We start from the raw sequence: 27,686 nt of genomic DNA on the forward strand, positions 1-27,686 counted from the left end.
CTTTTTTCTCCCTATGCTAATTTGCTTCTTCAATTTACATCCAATTTAGTCCCTTCTAATCAGGCAACTTCCTTGTCTGCAAATGCTCATGGGGATAGATTTAAGACTACATTCACTCAGAAATGTGTTAACCTTCAGTTTGGGCTCACATACCCAAGCTGACTTGCTGGGTCCCTGAAACTAAGCAATTGCATCATGGATGGCTTTCTTCAGTAGCTCCTCAGCCTTTTCACTTATATTTCTAGTCTCTTTTGAACCCCGTTCTGTTCCAAACACTGCTTGCTTCCAACACTAACTGTTCCTCTTTATTATTTTCCTGTCATCGATTTCATGCTGGGATTTCTAACGCCCGAATACAGATCTCATGCTTCCATTTCTTTTTCTGTCCTTGGAATGTGAAACATCTCCCAATTTACTACCATCTGCTACCTTAATTAATAGGCTGTTTACCTCCCCTGTAAGACCTTGCAGCGATTCTCTTGGACTCCATCCCTAACTTGGTGCACATTGCAGGCTCTCATTAGTCTTGGTTCATAATCCAGCTTTCAGTCTATTTGACAGCTCTCATCTCTAAGCCAATTTGAATTACGCTTTTCTTGTAACATTTCATAAGACACAAATTTGCTTTTTTAGAACCTGGAACAAATTATATTGACTACATTCCCTCTTTCCCTCTGTCCACTCCTTTTATAACCTGAAGGGCACCCTCAAATAAAGAAATGAATAACATCAATCTAGCTTGTTTCATAGAAATTCACAGGTTCTTTCTCTCTGCATCGGAGCCTGGGGTTTGCATGACTATCTCCAAGGAGTTCTCTCTTCTACAAAACATGACTTGGTAACTTCCTCCAGCCTCCCTTCACCCCTGCACCCTCATTAGCAAATTTGAATTGCACATGGTGCAACTGCACCCAAATGCACAACCAAAGATGTAGACTAATCAAGTGAATGACTTTATAACCTGAACTGCCAACATCATTTATAGTTAGATAGAAGTGACTGGTTCAGTCATTCAAAGTAGAAAATGACCCATCATTAGAATTTCTTTGTTGCTATGTGGAATGATCACTGTTGTAAGTGTTCCTTAAAATGCAGTCATCCTCTGCTCGTGGTTACAGTATACGGAAATGGAAGAATCACATCTATTAAACTACTCTGTATCAAGTCCTCAGTTGGGGGTTGACTTCATAGGCTTGACTTCAGTAGTGAGTTTTAACTATGGTTTCATCAGTCACATCTGAAGATTTGGGTAAAGATACAGACTTCCTGACCTCACTCTTGGATATTCTAAGTCAGTGGTTTTGGAGTAGGATTCAGGAATCTGTGTTTTTCAGAAGTGCTACGAGGCACTCTTTTGATGACTAAGTGATTCTGGGAAGCACCAAATTCTCAAAGCAACCCAAGAAATGTCCACTTCAGCCTTTTTTGTCAGTCACTTGTTGGATGAAGAAAAAAGGCTCAAAGAGATTAAATAACTTGCTCAACATCACAGACTGGGAAATCATAAACCAGCGTTAAAGATGAGTCTGTAGAGTTCTGGAGGTCCTCTTTTCTCCAGGAGCCCACAGAACCTCCATCTTGATGAGAAACAGTCTTTTGTTGTTGCAAGTGAAGATACCACAGGATCATTTTAATGAAAAGGAATATATTTTCAACACTGCCAAAAGATACTTAGTGTACACCAATGTCCATAGATGCGTTATTCACAATAGACAAAATGTAGAAACAACACAATGTCTATCAACAGATGAATGGAAAGTGAAAGTCACTCAGTCGTGTCCGACTCTTTGCGACCCCATGGACTATACAGTCCATGGAATTTTCCAGGCCAGCATACTGGCATGGGTAGCCTTTCCCTTCTCCAGGGGATCTTCCCAACCCAGGGATCAAATCTAGGTCTCCCACATTGCAGGCGGATTCTTTACCTGCTGGGCCACGAGGGAAGCCCAAGAATATTGGAGTGAGTAGCCTATCCCTTCTCCAGCGGATCTTCCCAACCCAGGAATTGAACCAGGGTCTCCTGAATTGTAGGCAGATTCTTTACCAACTGAGCTACTAGGGAAGCCTGATGAATGGAATATATATACATATATATATGGAGAGGGAAATGGCAACCCACTCCAGTGTTCTTGCCTGGAGAATCCTGTGGACAGAGGAGCCTGGTGGGCTGCCGTCCATGGGGTTGCACAGAGTCGGACATGACTGAAGCGACTTAGCATAGCATATGTGTGTCTGTGTGTGTGTGTGTGTCTATAGTCAAAGTGTTAACCTATCAGTTGTGTCCGACTCTTTGTGACCCCATGGATTGCAGCCCACTAGGCTCCTCTGTCCATGGGATTCTCCAGGCAAGAATACTGGAGTGTGCTGCATTTCCTTCTCCAGGGGATCTTCCCGACCCAGGGATCAAACCCAAATTTCCTGCATTATAGACAGATTCTTTACCATCTGAACCACCATGGAAGTCCATATACATATAATTCAGCCATAAAAAGGAATAAAGTTCTTACACATGGTGTAATATGGATGAACCTTGAAAACATTATGCTAAGCAAAATAAAGCAGTCACAAAAGTACAAATACTACATGAGTCCACTTGTATGAGGTATCTGAATATCTGTCTGGTAGTCGCTCAGTCGTATTCAACTCTTTGTGAGCCCATACAGTGTAGCCCACCAGGATCCTCTATTTATGGAATTCTCCAGCAAGAATACTAGAGTGGGTTGCCATTTCCTTCTCCAGGGGATCTTCCCAACCCAGGGATTGAACCCAGGTCACCTGTGTTGCAGGCAGATTCTTTACTTCTGAGCCAAAAGGGAAGCCTTGAGGAATCTGGACTAGGCAAATTTGTAGAAACAGAAAGTAGGACACCAGGGTCTGGGCCTGGTGACAGGGGGAGATTATTATTTAATGAGAAGTTTCTGTTTAGCATGCTGAAACGGATTGTGGTGAATATACCTAACGCTATTGAATTACACACTTATAATGGTAAATTTTAGGTTATGTATATTTTATCACAATTTAAAAGGCATACAAAAGATATTTGGAAAAATAGACACCCCCCGGAACCTACCCCAAGAGTGAGATTGTGAAGTGAGTCCCCAAGACTTTCTTCTGTTTTCCCCTGAAAATGAACGAAAAACCAATTTCTGGTTAATTGAAGGTTTCAGTTGGTCATGGCATCATTGTATTTTACTCTTTGCTCATTTTTCATCAGAGAAAGAATGGGGGAGGGGGCATTTTGGCAAATAGGGGATGAAGTTACCCTGTGTGATAGGGTAAGTGCTTCAGAAGGTGAGGGGACAACTCTGCAAGTGCCCTGAGGGACAGTCCTAGTCATGTGAACTTTCTGGGGACCAGGAGTATCTCCCCTGTAAGAGAGAGCACTGTGGCTGCTGGCTTGCTGCCTGCCCCCACTAATCTGGTAGCATCCCTGTGCTAGGTGAACACCTGACCCAAGTTCAACAAAATGAGCCCTCCTCCTGGATAGTTTTTAACTATGTTTCCAGGATATTTAACTGGAAACATCCTCCTTTATTTTTGGCTTTAAGCTCCAAAGATGCAACCTCAAAGATATGGATAGCACAGCTCATCCAGGGTAGACAAGCTCCTAAGGTTACCAGAAGTGGTCCCAGGTCCTGCTCCTGAGCCCTGAAGGTGCCTGGCCCTCCTTCCATCCTAAGAGCCACTCCTCTGTCTTTTCCATAGTGTCTCCTTATTTCTTGAGCGGGTTCCTGGTATCTGCAACACAAAAACTCCTGAACACTTTGGCATGTGTTTGATTAAACGATTGGTAAAACTTGTTTTGTTTCATTTTTAAATTTCTTGGGTTTCTTTTTTTTTTTTTTCTTTCTGTAGTTTTGGTGAGGTGGCAATTGACAAATGAAAGTTGTATGTATTTAAGATGTACGAGTCGATGTATGATTTGTGTGTACATTGTGAAATGATCACTGCAATCAAGCTAATTAGCATACCCACAACCTCACATAATTACATCTGTGTGTTTGTGTGTGTGTGGTGAGAACACTTAAGATCTACCGTCTTAGCAAACACAAATATACAATAAAGTATTGTTCACTACAGTCAGCTGCTGTACATTAGATCTTCAGCACTTACTCATCTTGCGTAACTGAAAGTTTATACCCTTTGACCAGCATCTCTGGGTTTCCTCCACCCCCAACTCCTGGCAGCCACTACTCCACTCTGGACTTCTAGTTGCTGGGCTATTTTAGGTTCCACCTATGAGTGAGGTAGGGTTTTCCAGGTGGCCCTAGTCATAAAGGACCTGCCTGCCAATGCAGGAGACCTAGGAGACTCTGGTTCTATCCCTGGGTCAAGAAGATCCCCTGAAGGAAGGCATGACAACCCACTCCAGTATTCTTGCAAGGAGAATACTATGGACAGAGGAGCCTGGTGGGCTACAGTCCACAGGGTCACAAAGAGTCAGACATGACTGAAGTGACTTAGCTCACGAATGAAGTCAGACAGACAGCATTTGTCTTTCTGTGGCTGGTTTATTTCACTTGGCATAAGTCCTTCAGATTCACCTGTGTTTGTCACAAATGGCAAATTTTCTTTTTTTCCCCCAAGGTTGAATAATATTTTGTTATATATATATATATAACTGATATATATACATATATATATAACTGATGTATATATATATCAGTTTCTTCATCCATTTATCAATGGTACAAAAAATAAAAACATTAAAAACAGACATTTAAAAAACAAATTTAAATCCTCTGATCCTATGAAAGTCATCCCATGCCAATTTAAGCAAGTTAACAGTTTCCTTTTGTGAATAAAGTATCTTATCTAAGATCCAGGGTGACCAGCACAGATGATGTTAAGGCAAGATGAACACAGGAGATTGAGATGGGAGACGTAGGAAATAATTCAAAATAATTAATTTACGTTTTTAATTCAGTTTGAGAAGCTATTTAAGGGCATTTTCTCCTCTTCTGTTTTTTTGGATGATTTATAGCTTCAAGGAAAATGTGATTACATTCTGCAGATCAAAGATACTGAAAGAAGACGCCTATTAAAGAACATTTTAGGCACATGAAAGTTAGGGCTTATGTGCTCCTGCAATGAAAAACGCAATTTGCTCTTTCTGAGGAAAAAAAGGGGGGGACAAGAATCTCCCGTGCAAGCCCAGCATTTGGTTCTAGCAAAGGGAGTTATATAGTTGGAGAAGAAATGCTATGATGGTTGGTCCTCATTTCTCTGAAGGCTGTGAGTTTGTTGGATCCCAGGAGACAGTGTGGTGAAGCACATCCATTCCAGCATGATAACGAGCAGGCTAATTTAACATTGAAATGAGGTAAAGCACCATGAAACTAGGCATGGAAGTGAATCAACATTAGAAGTCCCGAGAGCCAGGAAAAGAGCCACAGCTTAAAGCGATATCTGCTAAAACAGCAGGAATAGGGTAGGCTTTAAATAAATGTCAGGTTTGTTAGAAATACTTTTCATCCTCTTTTAATAGTTAACCTGACCCCAGCTCAAGAATCCAACATACTGAGTAGTCTATTGTGTACCTGGAGAAAACTTTCAAAACCTTAATTACTTATAATCTTGGTTTCAGTAATAACCTCAGTAATGCTGGTATAACCCTCCTCTTTTACAGCTCCCAGATGCTCCAAACCAACTTATATCTTATCTCCAGCAGGAGACTCTGTTTTTTTATGATTTTAAAACATAGCTTGGAAAAGTCTCCATCTTATCTCAGAGCAGAAGTGGTGTCACTTGCCAGCCCAAATATTCTAGTAAGAGTTTCCCCTCTCACTCAGCTGCCACAGCTGCTTCTTGCAGCCCCAGCCAGGCTCCTGCTGAGATAAAAATACAATTCATTTAGGTCAATGATTAAATTGAAAGTTATAATATTACTAATTAAGTTTGAGCAAATAGAGAACCTAAAAAGAAACCAAACAAATTCCTTGAGAGGGTCACCTCCATACCTTTCCTTACAAACAGCCCCCTGAATACTCCCCACCCCCAAAGTGGAAAGTCTTAGAAAAGCCTGCCCCATGCCTTGTCACTAGGGTCTCCGCTTTCAATCTCAAAACAACCACTTATTGTCTCCCAAGCATATTTTTATCTGAGAGCCTGTGTGTTCACTGGGCTGTGGAAGAAACCTTCCAGAGTCAAGCTCATTTCCTGAGACTGCCAGCCCCAAAGGAGCTGGGGAAGGAGATGCACTGGAGAAAGGCGTTGGGGAGCCCATGCGGAGAACAATTTATAGTGCACAGGACTCAGGTGTGGTGAAGACAGGTGACTCTTCTAAAGATTAAGCTCGTTATCAAGGTAAGGCACACCGTAGGCCAGGGTCACAACCAGGGAGCCGAAAGCCAAGTACCCGGGGTGCAAAAGGCCCTTGGGTACCAAGTCTGCCCTTCCTGAACCTCCTAAACGCTGGTGCCCTGGGTGCCTCCCTTGCCTCCTCCATCCCAGGCCACACATCCCCAAAGATGGCAAGAACAAGTTCCATTCTCCCCACGTGGCTTGCTTTAAAGACTTAGTGGGAAAGGCGGGTATTTTTTGTAGCAAGCCAAAGCTTGTCTGCCTGAGCTGGTGATCAACTCCCAGCAGTTACATCTCAGCCAGTCACATCTTCTGACTCCTCCTGTGATCACCAAACATCTTCCCGTTGAATTCCTGGCCCAAGTCCCAAGCAGCCTGAGCAGAAGTGCTGGGGCTTCCTCCCAGATCCCATCACAGGAGATTCCCCAGCCATAGACAGAGTGTTCTTGCTTCATTGTGCTCTAGAGGGGCTATTAGCCCTGTGATGATGGGCTGACAGTTCTCAAGTAATTAAACAACGCCAGGAGTCTTTTAAACAATCCTCTAATTACTAGTCTCACCATCAGAATTACACCCTCCAAATCCTAACTGATGCTACCGTAGACTCTTGGGAGCTACAGGCATTGGGAGAAAAATCCCAAGAGAACATCTCGTCTGGGGTCACAGACAAGAGTGAGTGGGCACAGTTTCCCAGGGTGTGGCATGGTCAGGACAATGGTTTGGGGGTTTCTCTGGGCCACTCCAGCCCCCATTCCACAAATATCCTCTACTAAGGCCCAGACTGGCAGTGATGTTTGGTTTTGCTTTGTTTTGTTAAAAGCAGTTTTAGGTTTACAGAAAAATGATTGGAAGGTACACGTATACTCTTACTCTCTCCTCATTCTCTTGTATTACAAGTATCTTGTGTTAGTGTGGCTCATTTGTTAAATAGTGACGCACTGACATTATCATTTGCTAAAATCAGAGTTCACATTAGGGATCACTCTTGGTGTTGTACACCCTATGGGTTTGGGCAAGTGTATGATGACCTGTATCTACCATCATCGAATCATGCAGAATAATTTTGCTGACCTAAAAACCCCTCAACTCCACCTATCCCTCCCTCCCCACGAAATCAATAGGAATTTTTTTTTTTTTTTTTTTTTTTGCTACTTACATGGCTTTAGGGTTTCCCTGATGGCTCAGATGGTAAAGAATCTGCCTATAATACAGGAGACCTGTGTTCAGTCCCTGGGTTGGGAAGATCCCTGAGAGAAGGAAATGGCAACCCACTCCAGTATTCTAACCTGGAGAATTCCATGGACATAGGAGCCTGGCGGGCTACTGTCCATGGGGGTCACAAAGATTTGGAAATGACTGAGTGACTAACACACTGTTTGACTTTATGGATAATTTTTTTCTTTCTTTCTTTTTGGTTGTACCATATAGCATGTAAGGATCTTAGTTTCCCAACCAGGGATCGAGTTCACACTCCTTGTTTTGAGGGCACGGAGTCTGAACCACTGGACTGCCAGCAAGTCCCCAGTGAAGTGTTTTGACCCCTAATTTGCTAAGGACATTTGTATCTTTTTCTCTTTCTTCCCTTGAAAAGAAATGGAGGCGATTCATTCCGGTCATAGACTCATCATCAAGCTGAGCCCGCACATTCTCGTGAAACATGGTCAGGAACACTCCGTACCCCCCATGTTCCCTGTACAGCCTGGAGAGGCTGGGCTGTGCGCTGGACCATGGCAGCCTCTCTCCAGGAGCCCAGCGGCACAGCCAAGCTCAGGGACTGCCCATTTCTGGTGGTAAAGGATGGTTGCACACTGTCCACGGCATCCGTTTCCTACCTTCTCATTACCCATTGATGGATGGGTACGCGTGGAGTCCAACCTGTGCTGAGGACAGACAGGTAACAAAAAACAATAAAAATGCAAAGAGCAGGCAGAGCTTATCAACTTAGAGCTATGGTTCTCAAAGTACTGCCCGTGCACCTCCAGGGGTCCCCAAGACCTTCTCTGGGTTACATGGGCTTAAAATGATTTCCGTAACAATACTAAAAATTATCTTCCTTCTCACTTGTATTGTCTCCAAAGCGTACAGTGGAGTTTCCCAGAAGCTACAGGGTTTGTATTGCAATAGACTTAATGCATAAACGAGTACAAGGATTCAAAGGTCTTCCATTAAGGCAGGCAATAGTTTTACAAAATATTTTTTTTAAATACCACTTTTCATTCTTTCTTCTTTCGGAAAATAGTGCTAATTTTCACTTAAAAAGTTACATGTATAATATATAATGGGATTATTACTGTTAATTTATGTGAAATAAATACTTGTGCTTTTTCTGGTTTTATTTTCTAATATGGTACATTGAAAGATACAACCCAGATTAAACAAAAGTTTTTTGGAATCTTTAATAATTCTTAAGAACGCAAAGGAGTCCTGAAACCAAAGAGCTTGGTCCAATTTACAGCAAATAACCTGGAGTTAGACAGACTTCTGTTGAAAACCCAACCTCCTGCCATTTGGATAAGTTATTTATCCCCCACCCATCTAGAGCCTTGGCTTCTTTATCTGTCGAATGGTGATAGTAATGTTTACTTCATGGGATGGTTGCAAAGATTAATGACTTGACATATAAGAAAAGTACCTCTGGTCACTGGCATAGATAGTCAATAAACAGTGCAAACAAGAAGGAAAAAGAAAGTTTAAAGCTGAGTTCCCATTTTTAAAATGAATATATAGCACTATTGTTCATGTACAGTTGGGCATGAAATCCCAGTAAATATCAAAGAGGACCTTCCCCCTCTCTTCAATTCAGGCAATGGTCAGCTGAAGCCAGCGGGCCTTGAAAGGCAGGGGAACTTGCATGGGCAGAAGGAAGGATATTTCTCATCTGTTCTTACAGGAGAGTAGTATTTATAAAGTAGCATGATCAAAGGCTCTGGAGGAGCGTTTCTATGGGATGTTTAGCAGACTTAGCCAGCCTGCTTCTATACACACTCACACACACCAGACACACATGTCCACATGGAATGAGTCTGCATACATGAAAGTGATCACATCCAAAATCAAACAATCATAATGTAATTAACAGGCCCTTACTTTTAATACTTGCTTGTGTTCAGTCATGTTCAACTCTTTGCAGCCCTATGGACTGTAGCCCGCCAGGCTCCTCTAGTCCATGGGATTTTCCAGGCAGGAATACTGAAGTGGGTTGCCATTTCTTCCTAAAGGGGATCTTTCTGACCCAAGGATCGAACTCACATCTCTTGTCTCCTACATTGGCAGGCAGATTCTTTACCACTGAGCCACCTGGGAAGCTCCAACAGGGCCTTGGTGTTTCACAGTTACTGACCATCTCCTCTGTTGCAATGCCACTCAGCCTGTGGGATCCCAATTCCCCTACCTAGGATTGAACCTGGGCCATGGCAGTGAAAGCCCAGATTCATAATCAGTTGGACATCAGGGAACTCCAGCCTCTGTTGCTTTTCAACCCTTTTCTGCTCATCCCAATCCTAGGCCCCACCTAGAGGTCTGGATACAATAGGTCTAGGCAGAACCCAGGCATCTGTACTTTTATATAAGCTTCAGGTGAGAGGAGAGTCCTCCAGTCCACTCTGGGCAGAGCCCAAGAGAGACCTGAGAGGTTCTGCCTTTAAAGAAGATGCTTGTGACATAACTGAAAAGATAAGGCACAGAGAAGGGGCCAAGCCAGTCTGTAATGAGAAGGGCCTGTTCGAGGAAGCAAGATTGGCAAGAGAGAACAAAGGAGGTGAGAGAGGGAAGGAGAGAGTGCTGGGGACAGAGGCAACCTCGGGACTTGGCAAGAACTGGATGGTGCACTGAAGATAGGATCATTTCAGAAGGGTTGTGGGTGGAGTGAGAAGACCCCCAGAGACAGTGCTGCAACATAGCAACAGCACAGCCCTTACCAGCATCAGACAGTTATCCTACACCGGGGCAGCCTTGTGTGAAGAGGCTACCTTGAGAGAAGCAGGGCCCCGGGGTCCAGTGGCAATGCCAGCCTGAGCTGACCTCACAGGGAGGTAGCTCGGAGATATGGAAGAAACAGAAAGAATAAATACCCCAAACTCTCTTCCTTTCCTCTGTTTCCACACCCATCAGAGGCCAGTGGTTGGCTTCTGTGTCCATTTGCGCCAGCTTCTGGGGCAGAGAGAAGTGGGGAGGGTGGACAGTGGTCCCTTGGGGCAAAGGGTAGATGTCAGCCACTGTCACATGATTAGAGCAGGATTCCAAGCAATTATTACAGATGTGTCTCTGGAGCCCTGGAGGAGGTGATGAGCTGCAGCTGCACTAGAAGTTCTCATGAGCAACCTTGATCACAACCTGTCAACACCAAACGTGGGAGACTTGCCAGCCTGTGCCAGGCACTCCTCCAGCTCCAGGAGCCCCCACAACCCAACCAAGAAGAAGTGGTTACATGTGGGCACTGAAACTCTGAGAAATAAAATAGCCTGCCTTAAAAGACAGAGCCAGATAGCGACCAGGCAGGATTCAAACCCAGGTCTATTGTATAAGAACTTGAGCTCTGGCCATCCTCTCATGCTGCCTCTCTCCAGAAAATAAAGTGTGTGAGTCTCGAATGAAGAGAATTATCCTTGGCATCTGCATCCTAAAACTGAAAAGAAGGATTGTGTCAATCCTTGCAGTCCCCTTGCAGTCCCAGGGACTCTCAAGAGTCTTGTCCAACACCACAGTTCAAAAGCAACGATTTTTCAGCACTCAGCTTTCTTCACAAGGATTGTGTCTCCTAACAAGGAGAAGTTAGGCTATGATGAAGTAACAAACATACCCCTTATTTGAGATGCTTAACCACCCAAAAGTTTATTTCTCTCCATCATTGTCTAGTCAGGGAGGCAGTAGTCATGGGGGACCCTTGCTCCTAGTATTCATGGGGGACACAGGGGTCGTTCACTGTGTGCTTCCACAGAGGCCACGGGATGGGAAGGGAACATGGTAAAGAGTTCTCACCTACAAAGTCCGACACGTCACTTCACATATTTCATTGGCCAGAGCAAGTCCTATGGCCCCACCAAGGTTCATTACAATCTCCATGCCAATTTCCCTTGGATTCTTACTACAGGCTGGACATTATGCTAAGGAGTTTGTACATCTCATCTCATTTGAAGCCCACAACCACCTATGAAATGCATTTAGAGCCCCATTCCACAAATGAGGGCTAAAATGCACAGAGGGGTTAAAAAATTTGCCAACGCCATACAGTTCAGTTCAGTTCAGTCGCTCAGTCGTGTTTGACTGTTTGCAACCCCATGAATCGCAGCACACCAGGCCTCCCTGTCGATCACAAACTCCCAGAGTTTACTCAAACTCATGCCCATCGAGTCAGTGATGCCATCCAGCCATCTCATCCCCTGTTGTCCCCTTCTCCTCCTGCCCCCAATCCCTCCCAGCATCAGGGTCTTTTCCAATGAGTCAACTCTTCACATGAGGTGGCCAAAGTATTGGAGTTTCAGCTTCAGCATCAGTCCTTCCAATGAACACCCAGGACTGATCTCCTTTAGGATGGACTGGTTGGATCTCCTTGCAGTCCAAGGGACTCTCAAGAGTCTTCTCCAACACCACAGTTCAAGAGCATCAATTTTTCAGCGCTCAACTTTCTTCACAGTCCAACTCTCACATCCATACATGACCACTGGAAAAATCATAGCCTTGACCAGACGGACCTTTGTTGACAAAGTAATGTCTCTGCTTTTTAATATGCTGTCTAGGTTGGTCATAACTTTCCTTCCAAGGAGTCAGTGTCTTAATTTCATGGCTGCAGTCACCATCTGCAGTGATTTTGGAGCCCCAAAAAATAAAGTCTGACACTGTTTCCACTGTTTCCCCATCTATTTCCCACAAGGCAATGGGACCAGATGCCATGATCTTAGTTTTCTGAACGTTGAGTTTTAAGCCAACTTTTTCACTTTCCTCTTTCACTTTCATCAAGAGGCTTTTTAGTTCCTCTTCACTTTCTGCCATAAGGGTGGTGTCATCTGCATATCTGCAATTATTGATATTTCTCCCGGCAATCTTAATTCCAGCTTGTGCTTCTTCCAGCCCAGCGTTTCTCATGATGTACTCTGCATAGAAGTTAAATAAGCAGGGTGGCAATATACAGCATTGACGTACTCCTTTTCCTATTTGGAACCAGTCTGTTGTTCTATGTCCATACAGGAAGTAGGAAATAGGGCTATGATTAGATCCAAGCAATCCAACACACTTAACCACTGGACTCTGATCATTTATTGATCATCCAACTAATAATTACATTTGTAGGGCCTATATGGGAGGAACTGAGGACCCAATGCAGGTCCAGAGAGCCTAAGTCCCTGTACTGGTGGATCTACAGTGCAGAAGACCACGCATTCTGATACATTTCATCTTTAGAGTGTGCTTGTTGGTATTTTCCTAAGGCCCGCTTGACTTCACATTCCAGGATATCTGGCTTTAGGTGAGTGATCACACCATCATGATTATCTGGGTCATGAAGATCTTTCGTGTACAGTTCTTCTGTGTGTTCTTGCCACCTCTTCTTAATATCTTCTGCTTCTGTTAGGTCCATACCATTTCTGTCCTTTATTGAGCCCATCTTTGCACAAAGTGTTCCCTTGGTATCTCTAATTTTCTTGAAGAGATCTCTAGTCTTTCCCATTCTATTGTTTTCCTCTATTTCTTTGCATTGATTGCTGAGGAAGGGTTTCTTATCGCTCCTTGCTATTCTTGGGAACTCTGCATTCAAATGGGAATATCTTTCCTTTTCTCCTTTGCTTTTCGCTTCTCTTCTTTTCACAGCTATTTGTAAGACCTCCTCAGTCACCATTTTGCTTTTTTGCATTTCTTTTTCTTGGGGATGGTCTTGCTCCCTGTCTCCTATACAATGTCATGAACCTCTGTCCATAGTTCATCAGGTACTCTGTCTATCAGATCTAGCCCCTTAAATCTATTTCTCACTTCCACTGTATAATCATAAGGGATTTGATTTAGGTCATACCTGATTGGTCTAGTGGTTTTCCCCACTTTCTTCAATTTAAGTCTGAATTTGGCAATAAGGAGTTTATGATCTGAGCCAGAGCCAGCTCCCAGTCTTGTTTTTGCTGACTGTATAGAGCTTTTCCATCTTTGGCTGCAAAGAATATAATCAATCTGATTTCAGTGATGGCCATCTGGTGATGTCCATGTGTAGAGTCTTTTGTGTTGTTGGAAGAGGTTGTTTGCTATGACCAGCGCATTCTCCAGGCAAAACTCTATTAGACTTTGCCCTGCTTCATTCTGTACTCCAAGGCCAAATTTGCCTGTTATTCCAGGTGTTTCTTGACTTCCTACTTTTGCATTCCAGTCTCCTATAACAAAGCTAGTGGAGGTGATGGAATTCCAGTTGAGCTATTTCAAATCCTAAAAGTTGATGCTGTGAAAGTGCTGCACTCAATATGTCAGCAAATTTGGAAAACTCAGCAGTGGCCACAGGACTGGAAAAGGTCAGTTTTCATTCCAATCCCAAAGAAAGGCAATGCTAAAGAATGCTCAAACTACTGCACAATTGCACTCATCTCACAAGCTAGTAAAGTAATGCTCAAAATTCTCCAAGCCAGACTTTAGTAATACGTGAACTGTGAACTTGCAGATGTTCAAGCTGGTCTTAGAAAAGGCAGAGGAACCAGAAATCAAATTGCCAACATTTGCTGGATCATCAAAAAAGCAAGAGAGTTCCAGAAAAACATCTATTTCTGCTTTATTGACTATGCCAAAGCCTTTGACTGTGTGGATCACAATAAACTGTGGAAAATTCTGAAAGAAATGGGAATACCAGAGCACCTGACCTGCCTCTTGAGAAACCTGTTTGCAGGTCAGGAAGCAACAGTTGGAACTGGACATGGAACAACAGACTGGTTCCAAAAGGAAAAGGAGTACGTCAAGGCTGTATATTGTCACCCTGCTTATTTAACTTCTATGCAGAGTACATCATGAGAAACACTGGGCTGGAAGAAGCACAAGCTGGAATCAAGATTGCTGGGAGAAATATCAATAACCTCAGATATGCAGATGACACCACCCTATGGCAGAGAGTGAAGAACTAAGGAGCCTCTTGATGAGAATGCAAGAGGAGAGTGTTGGCTTAAAACTCAGCATTCAGAAAACTAAGATCATGGCATCCAGTCCCATCACTTCATGGCAAATAGATGGGGAGACAGTGGAAACAGTGGCTGACTTTATTTTTGGGGGCTCCAAAATCACTGCAGATGGTGACTGCAGCCATGAAATTAAAAGATTCTTACTCCTTGGAAGGAAAGGACCAACCTAGACAGCATATTAAAAATCAAAGACATTACTTTGCCAACAAAGGTCCGTCTGGTCAAGGCTATGGTTTTTCCAGTGGTCATGTATGGATGTGAGAGTTGGACTATAAAGAAAGCTGAGCGCTGAAGAATTGATGCTCTTGAACTGTGGTGTTGGAGAAGACTCTTGAGAGTCCCTAGGACTGCAAGGAGATCCAACCAGTCCATCCTAAAGGAGATCAGTCCTGGGTGTTCATTGGAAGGACTGATGTTGAAGCTAAAACTCCAATACTTTGGCCACCTGATGCGAATCACTGACTCATTTGAAAAGATCCTGATGCTGGTAAATATTGCAGGCAGAAGGAGAAGAGGATGAAGGAGGATGGGATGGTTTGATGGCATCGCCGACTCAATGGACATGGGTTTGGGTAGGCTCCGGGAGTTGGTGATGGACAGGGAGGCCTGGCATGTTGTAGTTCATGGGGTCGCAAAGAGTTGGACACGAGTGAGCAACTGAACTGAACTGAGCTGTTGGTATTTTAACCCCAAATCTCAAAGCTGGAGAACCCGAGTCTAAATGACCCTTGATCTCATCTTCATCCCCTTTTATGGGGGGAGATTCTCTCTGCAGTACCCCATTGTCTTCCCTGCGGACTTACAGCGTCTGTGTCAACACCTCTCTCTCTGGTGTCAGCTCACCTTACCAAAACTTCATCACGCTGAGCCCTCAGTTTCCCCATCCTGAGACTGGAGGAACTGGAATAAACCCCTGCCTCGTGGCATTCCCCTTTCATATATTGGCGAGCATTGCCACATTGTTCTCTGGGTAAGAATCAGATAAGGGAACAATGTTTTAAGTGCCCCATCCTGCTCCTGGAATGGGTGAGCCTCTTTAAAGGAAGGCAAAGTTCCCAGCGTGCCCAGCCTGGTCTCCACGTGGCTGCCTCTGCTGCTCTGCATGCCATCATGTTCCCACTTCTTTCCTTTGTACCAGGCACTCCCTGAAGACAGCATCAGCCAGGACATGCCTCCAGGCCAGGTTTTTCTGTAGGTGGGGGAATACCTACTTGGAAAGTCAACACATGTTTTGTTTGAGCCCTGAGATAACGTTTGCCCACCCTCCTGGAAAAGGATCGGGGACCTCTGTGGAGAACTATCTAATCAGTTCTAGTTTCCCAGGCCTTTCTTGTTGAATTTTCACTTCATTTTTCAAGAGAAAATAGCCAAGGATCACAGGTTACTAAATTTCTTTCTTTGCTTTTTTCTTTTTATCACAAAGATTAGGCCCAGGCACTAAGATTTGAATTAGTCTATCTTTTCTTACCATATCAATGGGCTATATAATCATAATACCTAGTATTTGCTCAGTACTTTGGGGTTTACCTAACACTTTAATATTTGTACTCTTGATTCTCACATACTTCCAGTGAGATACACATCAGAATTCTGCCCATTTTATAGATCAGTAAATTAAGGCTTGAGCTTCTCAGGTGGCACTAGTAAATAACCTGCCTGCCAATGCAGGAGGTGTAGGAGTGCAGGCTTGATCCCTGGGTTGGGAAGATCCTCTGGAGGAGTGCATGGCAACCCACTCCAGTATTCTTGCCTTGGAGAATCCCCGTGGACAGAGGAGCCTGGTGGGCTACAGTCTATAGGGTCACAAATCAGATACGACTGAAGTGACTTAGCATGCATGCATGCAAACTAAGGCTTACTGAAGTTCAGTAGCTGGCCCAGTGTCACATAGTCTTTAAGTGGGAGATCTAGGGCTTGAAATTCACATTTAAATCTGCCACGCAGCCACGGCCACTACATGCTTGCCAAATTCCACTTTAGCAAAGCAATGATTTCTACTTTTAATGATTTTGTAGCCCCAGAATGGAACCAAGATATTTATTTGATAAGTGTATAAAGCATTGTTGAGCAGGAGCTATTTGGGAGTGAGTCTGTAAAGAGAAGGCAGGTGGGCAAACTCTGGGGGTCCAGCAGAGAGGGGGTTCAATTCATCATTTATCCTCACTATGCAGATGGCCCCGTGCACGCATGTGTGTGAGTTTCTTCAGTTGTGTCTGACTCTTTGCGACCCATGGACTGTAGCCCTCCAGGCTTCTCTGTGCATGGGATTCTCCAGGCAAGAAGACTGGAGTGGGTTGCCAGGCTCTCCTCCAAGGGATCTTCCCAACCCAGGGATCAAGCCTGCATCTTCTGCATGGCAGGCAGAATCATTAACCACTGAGCCACCTGGGATGCCCGAGCAGGTAGCCCTACTGATGAGTCAAATCATGAGCAGACCCTGAGCACATCACCCCGATTCTGCAGAGAGTAGACTCCTGGGACTGGGATGCAAAAAAAGGCTTCTGATGGAGAGAAGTGAGCAGGCCTTTGGGCTGGGACTTAGAGGACCAGGGTGAAGGTAGAACAAGGGTAGATGAAAGAAAATGAGCTTCCAGATGAGTGCAGCCAGGGCCCAGGTGGGAACACCAATGCCAGGAAATCTTTAAATTCTTCATTCTGAAAAGCTCTGGCCAATCCGAGAACATGGGAACACATGAGACCACAGAAAGCATGATAATCATCCATCTCATCCTGGGAGCAAGTACCCCACTAACAACCCCAGCTCCCAGCATCACCTGACAAGGAGGAAGAGAAAGAGAAATGATCCAGACTTCAGTCACATGAGGCATGTTTGCACAGGTACACACACCAACTCCCCACCGCCCTCTTCTACAGATACTATCTCTTAATTATTCACAGCTTCACTATATTTCTTATTACAAAGATGCAAGGTTTGGGGACCATTAGAGGCCAGAGAGGTGCCCCCCCTGAGTCCCGGAGGTAAAACCCATCACCTCCAGCCTCTTATGGTGATTTTTCATTTCTCTGCTTACCCCGCTGTGGGCAATAAACTCCCTTGGGGGCAGAAGCAGGTTCATGAGTCCCAGTGCACCCACCGAGCACCCACAGTCAGTACTTGGTCAGGGTGGCAGGGAGACAGAATGCGAGGGGCATGGCCAGAGCAGAGGAGGAACCCGAGTCACCACCAGTACCACCTTGGATGCTGCCTTCCCCTCTTCAGCCTAAGTCTTGTTCTTAAAGTCACAGGCTTGGCATGAGTCACCTCTAAGCCCTCCTCCAGCTGTCTTCCTCTCTCTCCATCCTGGGAGTGTTTCTTGGCAGGCTAGGGGGGAAGTATTTTGTTCCACCCCCCACTCATTATCTCCCGGCCCTTTCTGCCCCAGAGCTTCAAAGTTTGCAGAGTGACCGGGAGTTCTCATAATCGGTGTGCATGACCCTATCGCCCCCCCACCATCACAGACCCCTCGGGCACAGCTTAGCCAGGTCAGGGGCTGTGCTCTGAAGGAGGGGCTTGACCTGTGTCAGGCTGTCCTCTCTCAACATTATCACAAATGGCCCACCTCTCAAAGCCACCTTTCAGGATGTATAGCCAGCCTGGACCCGACGTCTTCAGGTTCATGTGTTAGTCACTCAGTTGTGTCCGACTTTTTGCAAGCCCATGGCTTCTCTATCATGGGATTCTCCAGGCAAGAATACTGGAGTGGGTTGCCATCACGTCTCCAGGGGATCTTCCTGACCCAGGGATTGAACCCCGGTCTCCTGCATTGCAGGGGGACTCTACCACCTGAGTCACCAGGGTGTGTGTTTTCTTCAGGTTGCCAGACTTAGAAATGTATCCAGGCCTGGAGATGTTAGTGAGAGGACAAAATTTAAAAAAAAAGACTCAGCCCGTAGCCAGAGGGCCGGGGGCTGTCTGGGCTCCCCACCAACACCTGGCATGGTATGTGTTTCTGCCTTTCTGGCAGCAAGTCCAACACCCACTCTCCTCCTTCTGTCTCAGGAATGGCATCCAGGTTTCCTTTTGGAAGTTTGCAAGCTGTGTGATTCATTCACACAGGGTCACAGAGGGTCATTCAAGATGCCCCGCCCTCCCCAGCCAAGAGATGGCACCTGAGCCTGATGGAGCCCACCATGCAGCTTTTCCATGGAATCTGAATTGTGAACGGAGAAACAAAAAGTAGGAAATAATCCTTGTCCCAGTGGCAGCACCTTGGATGGAACTTCCATCCTCTGCCAAGACTCTCAGAGCAGCCACACGCCAGTCCTTCTGCCTGAGCTGGCCTGTTTCCCTGATTCCGACCCTCGTTTTCAGTTTCCTGTTCTGTTGCCCATATCCCTGGGACCCTGTCTGATTCACCTTTCAAATCTTTCAAATCTAGAGTAAAGGGGTAGGGACCACACAACTGGTTGTCTTGGAGAACAGCAAGACCCCTGCCTCTTGCCAAGAATCAGGACCATCACAGTGGCAAGTCCCAAGCTCCTATCCCAACGCCACCTCTCAGTTGTGTGACTGCACGTTCTGAACTTGGCTTCTCTGAGCCTCAGTTTTCTCATCTCTAAATGGGGAAAGTTTTGCCTACCTATTGGGATTGGGGTGTGGGTTAATAAAATGCCCAGAGAGGACCTAGCACAGGGCTGGAAACCTAAAGGACACTCAGGGAGGGTAGACTAGATTATCATTCTGATGAGAAGGTCTCATTGCTTCTCATCTATTAACCCCCGGGTGTACTTGGATGTATTTCAGAAGTGGTCAACTTCTTTCTGATTCACATGCAATGAAATCACACCTTTTCAGTTGCCCAAACCATTGGGTCACTCAGAAAATGCTTCCCAAACTCCTTTTGGGAAAGGACTTCTTTTTCTAACTTGAAACAAGGACGAGTCATTTGCCAAACTGAAATAGCACATAAACCTTAGAACCCACAGATTTGAGTGAATTCTAATCTTGGCCAAAACTGGCAGGAGTGTGAGGGTGTGGGGGGAGGGGGAGGATGAGTCAGAGATTCCACCCTTCAGAGGGGGCAGCCTAATATGGCATTGGGGAGCCACGAGAGACGACTTAGGTATGCCTGGACTTCCAGACTGGAGCCATGACTCTGGCCACGAACCAGCCGTGCCCCCCCCGCCCCCACCTACCCTCACACACATACGGAGCAGAGCCTTGGGTGGTGAACCAACACTGGGAGCCCAGATCGTATTGGAAGGAGCCAGCCAAGAGAACAGGACCTTGACCCCAGAAAGGATGGCACCCACATTTCTCCCAGCATGCCCTAGGGCTGGGGCCAAAGGTGGACCTGTCTCCTCAGGCAGTCCATGGTCCTCACCGACTCCAAGGTCTCCTGAGGGCAGCCGACGTCAAGTCTGAGATAGGGCACACAGACATGTGAGCAATAGTGAGGCTTCACTCCACATAAACTCAGAGCAAGTGAAATTTATTTTCATCCCTGGAGAAGAAGACTGGGTAGGGGAGGACCTTCAAAGATGAGAAGAGATTTCAGTGGCTGTTTTACAGTTTGATGAAAACGTGGAGATGCCTCTTAAATGATGTGAGTGGAAGCACAGCTTACTTTTAGACCTGGCTTGGCTGCATGACTTTGGGCAAATCACCTGCTTCTTTGTGTTTATTTGTTTTGTTTTGTTTTTTAACCATCTGTAACTTGAATGAAGTCGAGAAATGCTTCTCAAACTGGATAATTCATCAGAATTACCTGGAGGGCTTGTTTCCTGGGCTCTGACTCAGTAGGTCTGGGGTAGGACCTAAGAATTTGCATTTGTAACAAACCCCCCAGGGTTACAGAATTACTCAGGCATATTCAGGGAAGAAGCAAGTCTCGTTGCACTCTGATTGGACCGGCTGAGGTCTCCTGTCCATGCCTGAATGTGCTGCTTATCCTCGCCTTCTAATGCTCCAGGGCTTCCCTGATGGCTCAGACGGTGAAGAATCTACCTGCAATGTAGGAGACCTGGGTTTTACCCCTGGGTCAGGAAGATCTCCTGGAGAAGGAAACGGCAATGCACTCCAGTATTCTTGCCTGGAGAATCCCATGGACAGAGGAGCATGGTGGGCTACAGTCCATGGACTTGCAAAGAGTCAGACATGGTTGAATAACTAGCACTTTTACTTTTCTCATGCTCCATCCCTGGGGCTAGCAGGTGAATCCATTCCCCTAGACCACTCAGGTCAGCAAAATAGAGAGTGGGGATTATTGGGAAGGGTTGAAAGAAGGAATTATGCTGGAAACACAAGCAACAGAACACCTCCCCTGGTGTCAGAGCCGGCACTGGAACCCTGGCGAGGCCCACTCCTCCGCCCTGTTCTTTCCAGTCCACCTGCCTCCAAAGTGAACTAGCTCTGGGAGGAGTCCTCATTCAGGTCCCCACCTCCAGGGAAGACTGTACCTAAACATTCCAGACAAATGAACCCCATCCACATTCTTCCAAGAAGGAGGTAATTACCTCGGCTCTCCTGCCTGGTGTCCCCGGGGAAACTTCAGCCACATGCCAGAGTCACGCTGGGTCATTCATGTATAAACCTGTGTCCTGGACAAACATAAAAAAAACTCTCAACCACTCTTGGGCTTGCAGGCTTGCACAGTGTCTATTTGCTGACCTCAGAGGGACTCCCTAAAAGATGAGTGTCATGATGAAATTGATAATGAAGGGGCCAGTGTGTCTCTGCCTCTGTCCCTGAGGTTCAACACTTCAGGACATTTGGCGTGGGACTCATTTACTGGAAAACAGATTAATGTCAGGATTCAGCCAGCAGACAGGCTCTGTGCTCAGACAGGCTGAATGCAACCCAGGCTGTGTGACCTTGGGTAACTCATATAACCTCTTCACATCTCTTGTCATCTTATAAGCAAATGGAATGCTAAGGGTGCCTCAAAAGGTGGTTTTGACAATGAAAATGTACAAAGTGTTTGAAATGGCCCCTGATGCATGCCAAGCACTTTATAAACACAAGTTATAATTATTTAATTCATAAGGTATTGATGACACATCTCCTATGGGTCCAGACACTGTATTAGGTGAAAGAAATTCAGAGATATGTAAGGATCTGGAATACTATCATCACAGTAGTCAGTTCAGGGGAAGAGAAGACCCAAAGAAAGAGAAAACACAATACATGATGACAAATATTATTGCTGAGCTTTGAAAAAAGTTCTAACTCTACCAGCAAGAGACCAAGATAGCCTTTCAAGGACTGACATTTGACTTAGGCCTTCAAAGAGTCTGCAAAAGAAAGGCATCGAGGGAAAGCCATTCTAGGTAAAGAGGTCAGAGCATTGACTTGGGGACAGGTTGTCCATGGAAGGATGGGCTCACAGTGACAGGGACATAAGGTCCCTGGTGGGGGTGGGGGTAGTGGATGATAGACATGGAAAGTCAGTTAGTATGTCATGCTTCAGAATTTGGATTTTATCATGAGACAGTAGGGGCCAGCAGAAGTGTTCTTTAAGCAAGAGAAGGAAATGGGATGAGACATGACTTTTTTTAGGACTAAAACTGCTAGCAGGGTGACCTTTCTGGGGAGAGACAGTGATGGTCAGGCTAGTCAGGAGATGAAGAGATGGGAGGGCAGAGGCAAGGCCGTGGTTGTAGGGATGGGACTGAGGGGGACAGAATCAGGAGAGGACAGTGGGCAGGAAGTGGTGGTTACTGGACACTGGAGAGGACAGGAAGGACAAGTCAAGTCCACATCTAGAGTCTCCAGCTTGGGAGGCTGATGAACGGTCTTGACCGACTTAGGGAGCTAAGAAGAGTAGACTTGAAGAGGTTGGCATGAGTGGAGCAAATGGACACGTACTGGGTCATTTTCTGTGGGCCACCTCTTCATACTTAAAATGTCAAGTAACTATTAGAAAATGGAATAAGTGATACAGAACAGATTTTTCAAATTTTCCCCAAGAACCATCATAAGTCTGGAACTCTATCTCCTGATCGTTAAAGCCATCAAGATCATCAAGCATAGCTGCAAAGGGCAGGCAAGGATCTAAACAAGAATAACAAGCAAAGCACTGTTGGGAAGGCAACCTCCTCGTCATTTGTAAACTGAGTCGTGGCCACTGATTGTTGTCAGGTAATATAAATGAACACGTTTAAGAGACATCTACTCTAGGGATTCTGCCCAAGGCCCCAGGCCTGTGCATACCCCAAAGGGGAAGGTTGGACAATGACCCCTTTCATGCAGTCCTCTTCCAATAGAAAAAAAAAGAAAATACCAATTTTAACCATGGAAGTAAATAGAGAAGATGATGGCTTCAAAATTAAAGGTTGGAAAAGAGTCATGCAGCAAAATCCCAAACCCCAAACATGGTCGAGGACTCCACAAACCACACATATTTGCACTTCAAGGGGGAAAGATGTTTTGAAAGAGTCCTTGAAATAAAGATTCCCAGGTTCCACTGGGGGAGGACCAATTTCAGTCCAAAACACATCTTTATGGCTGAGTTTTTAAAGCCCAGGAAAGTGTTCCTAATGGAAAGGTTGACCAGCCTGTCCACACACCACACCAGCAATGTCGTGGCTCTTTAAGAAAATGAGATTTTTCCTTTGCAACTAGGTCAACTGGGAAAGAAAACAAGGATTTCTTCTGGAAAGTTTGCAGTTTTCAAATGGGATGTTAGGAAAATAACCTTTATGGAATGGGATGCCTTATTGCCTTTACTTTTACCTGAAGCCAGGTTAACTGGTTGAGAGGAAGGAGAGGCAGAAAAACAGGAACCACCTGCAGCCCAGACATGTTTTCTGCTGAGCTGTTTTACTTGAGTGCCACGGGCCCAGGCCCACTGAGCCCAGGCAGGTGCATGGAGAAGGTAGGCTGGCCGGGTAGGGTCTGGCCAGGTAGGGCTCACGTGCCTGGTCTAAAGGGGATAAATGCTAATCTGCTCTGGGCTCTGTAGCCATGTGACGCCAATGTCACCTGCATCTGAATTTCCAGGAGAAGCATGAGATAGGCTTGTTTATGTAACATCTTCTGAATTTTAACACCAAGAACAAGTCCCCCCAAACTGAAACACAACATAGGCCAAACACTGCCCAGTTCATTGGCACCCTTTTAGATCTCTGCTCTCCTGTGCTAATCAGGATTGAGGCAGGATTTCAACATGCCAAGAGAAGGAGAGAAAAGAGAGGGCTCATTTGTTAGGCACTATCTTGATGCTAGAGGCCAAGAGACTTGGGTTCCTGTCCCAACTCTTTGACCAACTCCTCTGTATGTCGCTGGGCCAGCTTCCAGCACCCCCTTCTCCAGGCCTCTGAGAGGAGGGACTGGGACAAGGTGAATTCCAAGCACTCAACCACCTACAGCTTGGCATGCTGTGCCCTCAGCTGATGGAAACCATTCGGTGCCTAAGAGGTGTTTTCTGGGAATCAGAGGTGACCCTGAGTTAATGGTTCAGGAATTTAGGGGAGGGCAGTCCCTCTCAAATTGCAGGTGATTTCTCAAGAGGAATCTCCCTAACCTCCAGAAGGAAACAGAACTGATAAACGGAAGGCCCAGTGAAACCCCTGTGATATGGTCACCTGTGTTCCCACCACCTGTGTGTCCCGTAGGGGTTTGCCTCCTCACTGAGACCCTCAGCAAATCACCCCTCCTCAGCCTCACAGTGAGCCTATAAGGCAGGTGCCTTTGTCCATCTCTTCATCTGCATTTTGAAGATGAGGCACCGGAGGCTCATAAGCATTAAGCATCTTACCCAAGGTCACACAGCAAGGAAAAGGCCAAGAGAAGGTCACAGTAAACTGAGGCTGGTCTATGTCCGGAATAGCTGGGCCATCTATTTCTAGGCAATAAAAACCCAAATACTGCAGGAATAGAGGGTGTCTCAAAAATGGGCCATTTTCAGCATCATTGCACACTCTGCTCTTTCTACAACTTCCTTGGCCACATAAAGACAGCTGTGAGCAACTCTGCCTTAGGCTTGATTTAACAAGGTCAACCCCATCCTGGACCATATTTCTGTCATTTTGAAAGACTTTCCTCAACCAAGTAGCCCACCCTCTTTCTACATAACTCAGTTGTTGCTGTGGTTTTGTGTTGTTGTTTTTTTTTTTAATCAAATTCATTCAGTTCAGTTCAGTCGCTCAGCCATGTCCAACTCTTTGCAGTCCCATGAACTGCAGCACGCCAGGCCTCCCTGTCCATCACCAACTCCCAGAGTCCACCCAAACCCATGTCCATTGAGTCGGTGATGCCATCCAACCATCTCATCCTCTGTCATCCCCTTCTCCTCCTGCCCTCAATCTTTCCCAGCATCAGGGTCTTTTCAAATGAGTCAGCTCTTCACATCAGGTGGCCAAAGTATTGGAGTTTCAGCTTCAACATCAGTCTTTCCAATGAAGACCCAGGACTGATCGCCTTTAGGATGGACTGGCTGGATCTCCTTGCAGTCCAAGGGACTCTCAAGAGTCTTCTCCAACACCCCAGTTCAAGAGCATCAATTCTTCAGTGCTTAGCTTTCTTTATAGTCCAACTTTCATATCCATACATGACCACTGGAAAAATCATAGCCTTGACTAGACGGACCTTTGTTGGCAAAGTAATGTCTCTACTTCATTACCTGGAAAGAAAAATAGCTTTTTCTCCTTTCTCCTTAGTGGTATTTTCTTTCAGAACCCCAGATGTGGGAAAAGACAGGATACTGACTGTTTATCTGGCAAGTGCAGGGGCCAGGCCTACTGGGCTACCATCATCCTGGAAGACATCCTGACATCAGAGGACACGTAGCAAGTATGCCTTTCTCCCCAGAGAGAAACATTCCCCTATTCCCTGAGTGAGTGAACAAATCTTTCTCCAGAACCGCTTGCCTCACGCAGCCAGAAAGAACTGGAGAATCTCAAACCGCTTTGTCCGCAGCAGAGTCACCGTCCACAGGACCCGAACTCACTCCTTCATGTGCAAAGCTCACCTGTGAACTTGGGAGTGGGCACAGACATCTTCTTCATGGCCCAGACCTCAAGCTTTCTTATTTATAGTCACATTCACCTGCTTTGAATGACCTTTAGACCTGTTCCTGTTTTGCCTCTTTCCAGGGTTTTTCCCAAAGTTATTTGACAACAGTTATGTTGGGGCTGGGATGAGGGGCAGGGTTCACAACTGCCCCTATGATATATATGAGAAACCTGACTCTCCGGGGACCAAGGGCTTGCCCGGCGGGGCTATCCAGTTGATGAGGACAGAGCTGGGTTTGAAGTCCAGCTTCTGGACTCCCCTGGGTTGGGCCACCTGCCTTGCTGTGCCCCCTTCTCACCCCCATGTGAAGGCTGTGGGGGCTCCCTGTGGTCTGGAACCAAGGGGGTCCCAGTAAGCATGAGCAGGACATGCCAGTCCTGGCTTTGAAGCCCACGGCTACGCAAAAGCTACCCCCCTGGCTCAGAGAGACAAGGTGTCATGCCTGCAGCTCCTGGCTGTGGTCTGCGGAGCAATACAGCCTGTATCCCTGTAGGACAGTATCTGAGGGCTGGACATGAGGCCAGGAAGAAAAGGAGAAAGGAAAGAGAGGGAAAAGGACAGCTGTGGATGGAACTATGTCCCTCCCCAACTCACATGGAAGTTGTTGTGACTGCTTCCCTCACGTGACTGCATTTGGAGACAGAACCTTTAGGGAGGTCATTAAAGGTGAGTGATGTCATAGATAGCATATTAAAAAGCAGAGACATTACTTTGCCAACAAAGGTCCGTCTGGTCAAGGCTATGGCTTTTCCAGTGGTCATGTATGGATGTGAGAGTTGGACTGTGAAGAAAGCTGAGCGCCAAAGAATTGATGCTTTTGAACTGTGGTGTTGGAGAAGACTCTTGAGAGTCCCTTGGACTGCAAGGAGATCCAACCAGTCCATCCTAGAGGAGATCAGTCCTGGATGTTCATTGGAAGGACTGATACTGAAGCTGAAACTCCAGTACTTTGGCCACCTCATGCCAAGAGTTGACTCATTGGAAAAGACCCTGATGCTGGGAGGGATTGGGGGCAGGAGGAGAAGGGGACAACAGAGGATGAGATGGCTGGATGGCATCACTGACTCTATGGACATGAGTTTGGGTAAACTCTGGGAGTTGGTGATGGACAGGGAGGCCTGGCGTGCTGCAACTCATGCGGTCACAAAGAGTCGGACATGACTGAGCGACTGAACTGAACTGAACTGATGTCATAAGGGTGAGACCCTAATCCAACAGGATTGGTGGCCTTAAACCAAGAGGAAGAATTCCCCTTCTGCCTCCCTGTCCTCTCTCCCCATAGGCATTGAGGAGAGGCTCTGTGAGGACTCAGTAGGAAGGTGGCCACCTGCAAGCCAAGGAGAAAAGTAAGTGTTGGTCGCTCAGTTGTGTCCAATTCTTTGTGACCCATGGTCTGTAGCCTGCTGGGCTTCTCTGTTCATGGGATTCTCCAGGCAAGAATACTGGAGTGGGTAGCTATTCCCTTCTCCAGGGGATCTTCCTGACCCAGGGATCAAACCCAGGTCTCCCACATTGCAGACAGATTCTTTACCATCTGAGCAAGCCACAGAGAGCTCTTCCCCAAATCAAATCACTTGAAACCATATATTGGATGTCAAGTCTCCAGAGTTGTGAGAAGTGAAAGTCTGTTGTTCACTTAACAGCCTGTAGTAATTTTTTATGGCCTCCCAAGCTAAGACCAGCAGGAACTGAAAGAAGAGGGAGAAAGCACGGCCTCAGTGTGGCCAGCCACCACCAGGGTGCATCACACCACCCTCACCTCTCTGTTTCCACACCTGACACCTCTCCCCACCCCAGAATCTCTTCCATCTTCAGGAGGCCTACTCCCTAGAGACCTGGACTGAGACCTACCCCAGTCAGCCCAGGCAACCATTTTACCTTAAAACACGTCCCTTGACATGAGCAGATTTCTCCCTCTTTGATCCATTGTCCACCAGAGAATGACCCTCGTCCCTTCCTCTGACCTGGGTTGTGTGCCTTCCTCTTCAGTTTGGTCTATCCTCCAAGAAGGTCGAGTATAGGTCACCCTCTCACTGGAAGCTGACCCATCGGGTAAGGACTAACTGCTGGGCTGTTGTCAGGAGTATGGGTATTGCAGACAGACTCTCATATCTGGGAACAAGCCAGCTCAGGTTTAGACCCCAGACTCCCAAGTGGCAACTGGGGAACTGTGACTACATAGCCTCATCTCCTCCTCATCTGTCTCGGGAGAGTGGTACGAACATGAAAGGAGGTGCTGGGAAGACGCACCCCCGTTCAGGCCCCTTCTCACCAGGGCAGGAAGGGTCTGG

Source organism: Cervus elaphus, chromosome 15, assembly GCF_910594005.1.
Source record: "Cervus elaphus chromosome 15, mCerEla1.1, whole genome shotgun sequence".
Classification (NCBI taxonomy): Eukaryota; Metazoa; Chordata; class Mammalia; order Artiodactyla; family Cervidae; genus Cervus; species Cervus elaphus.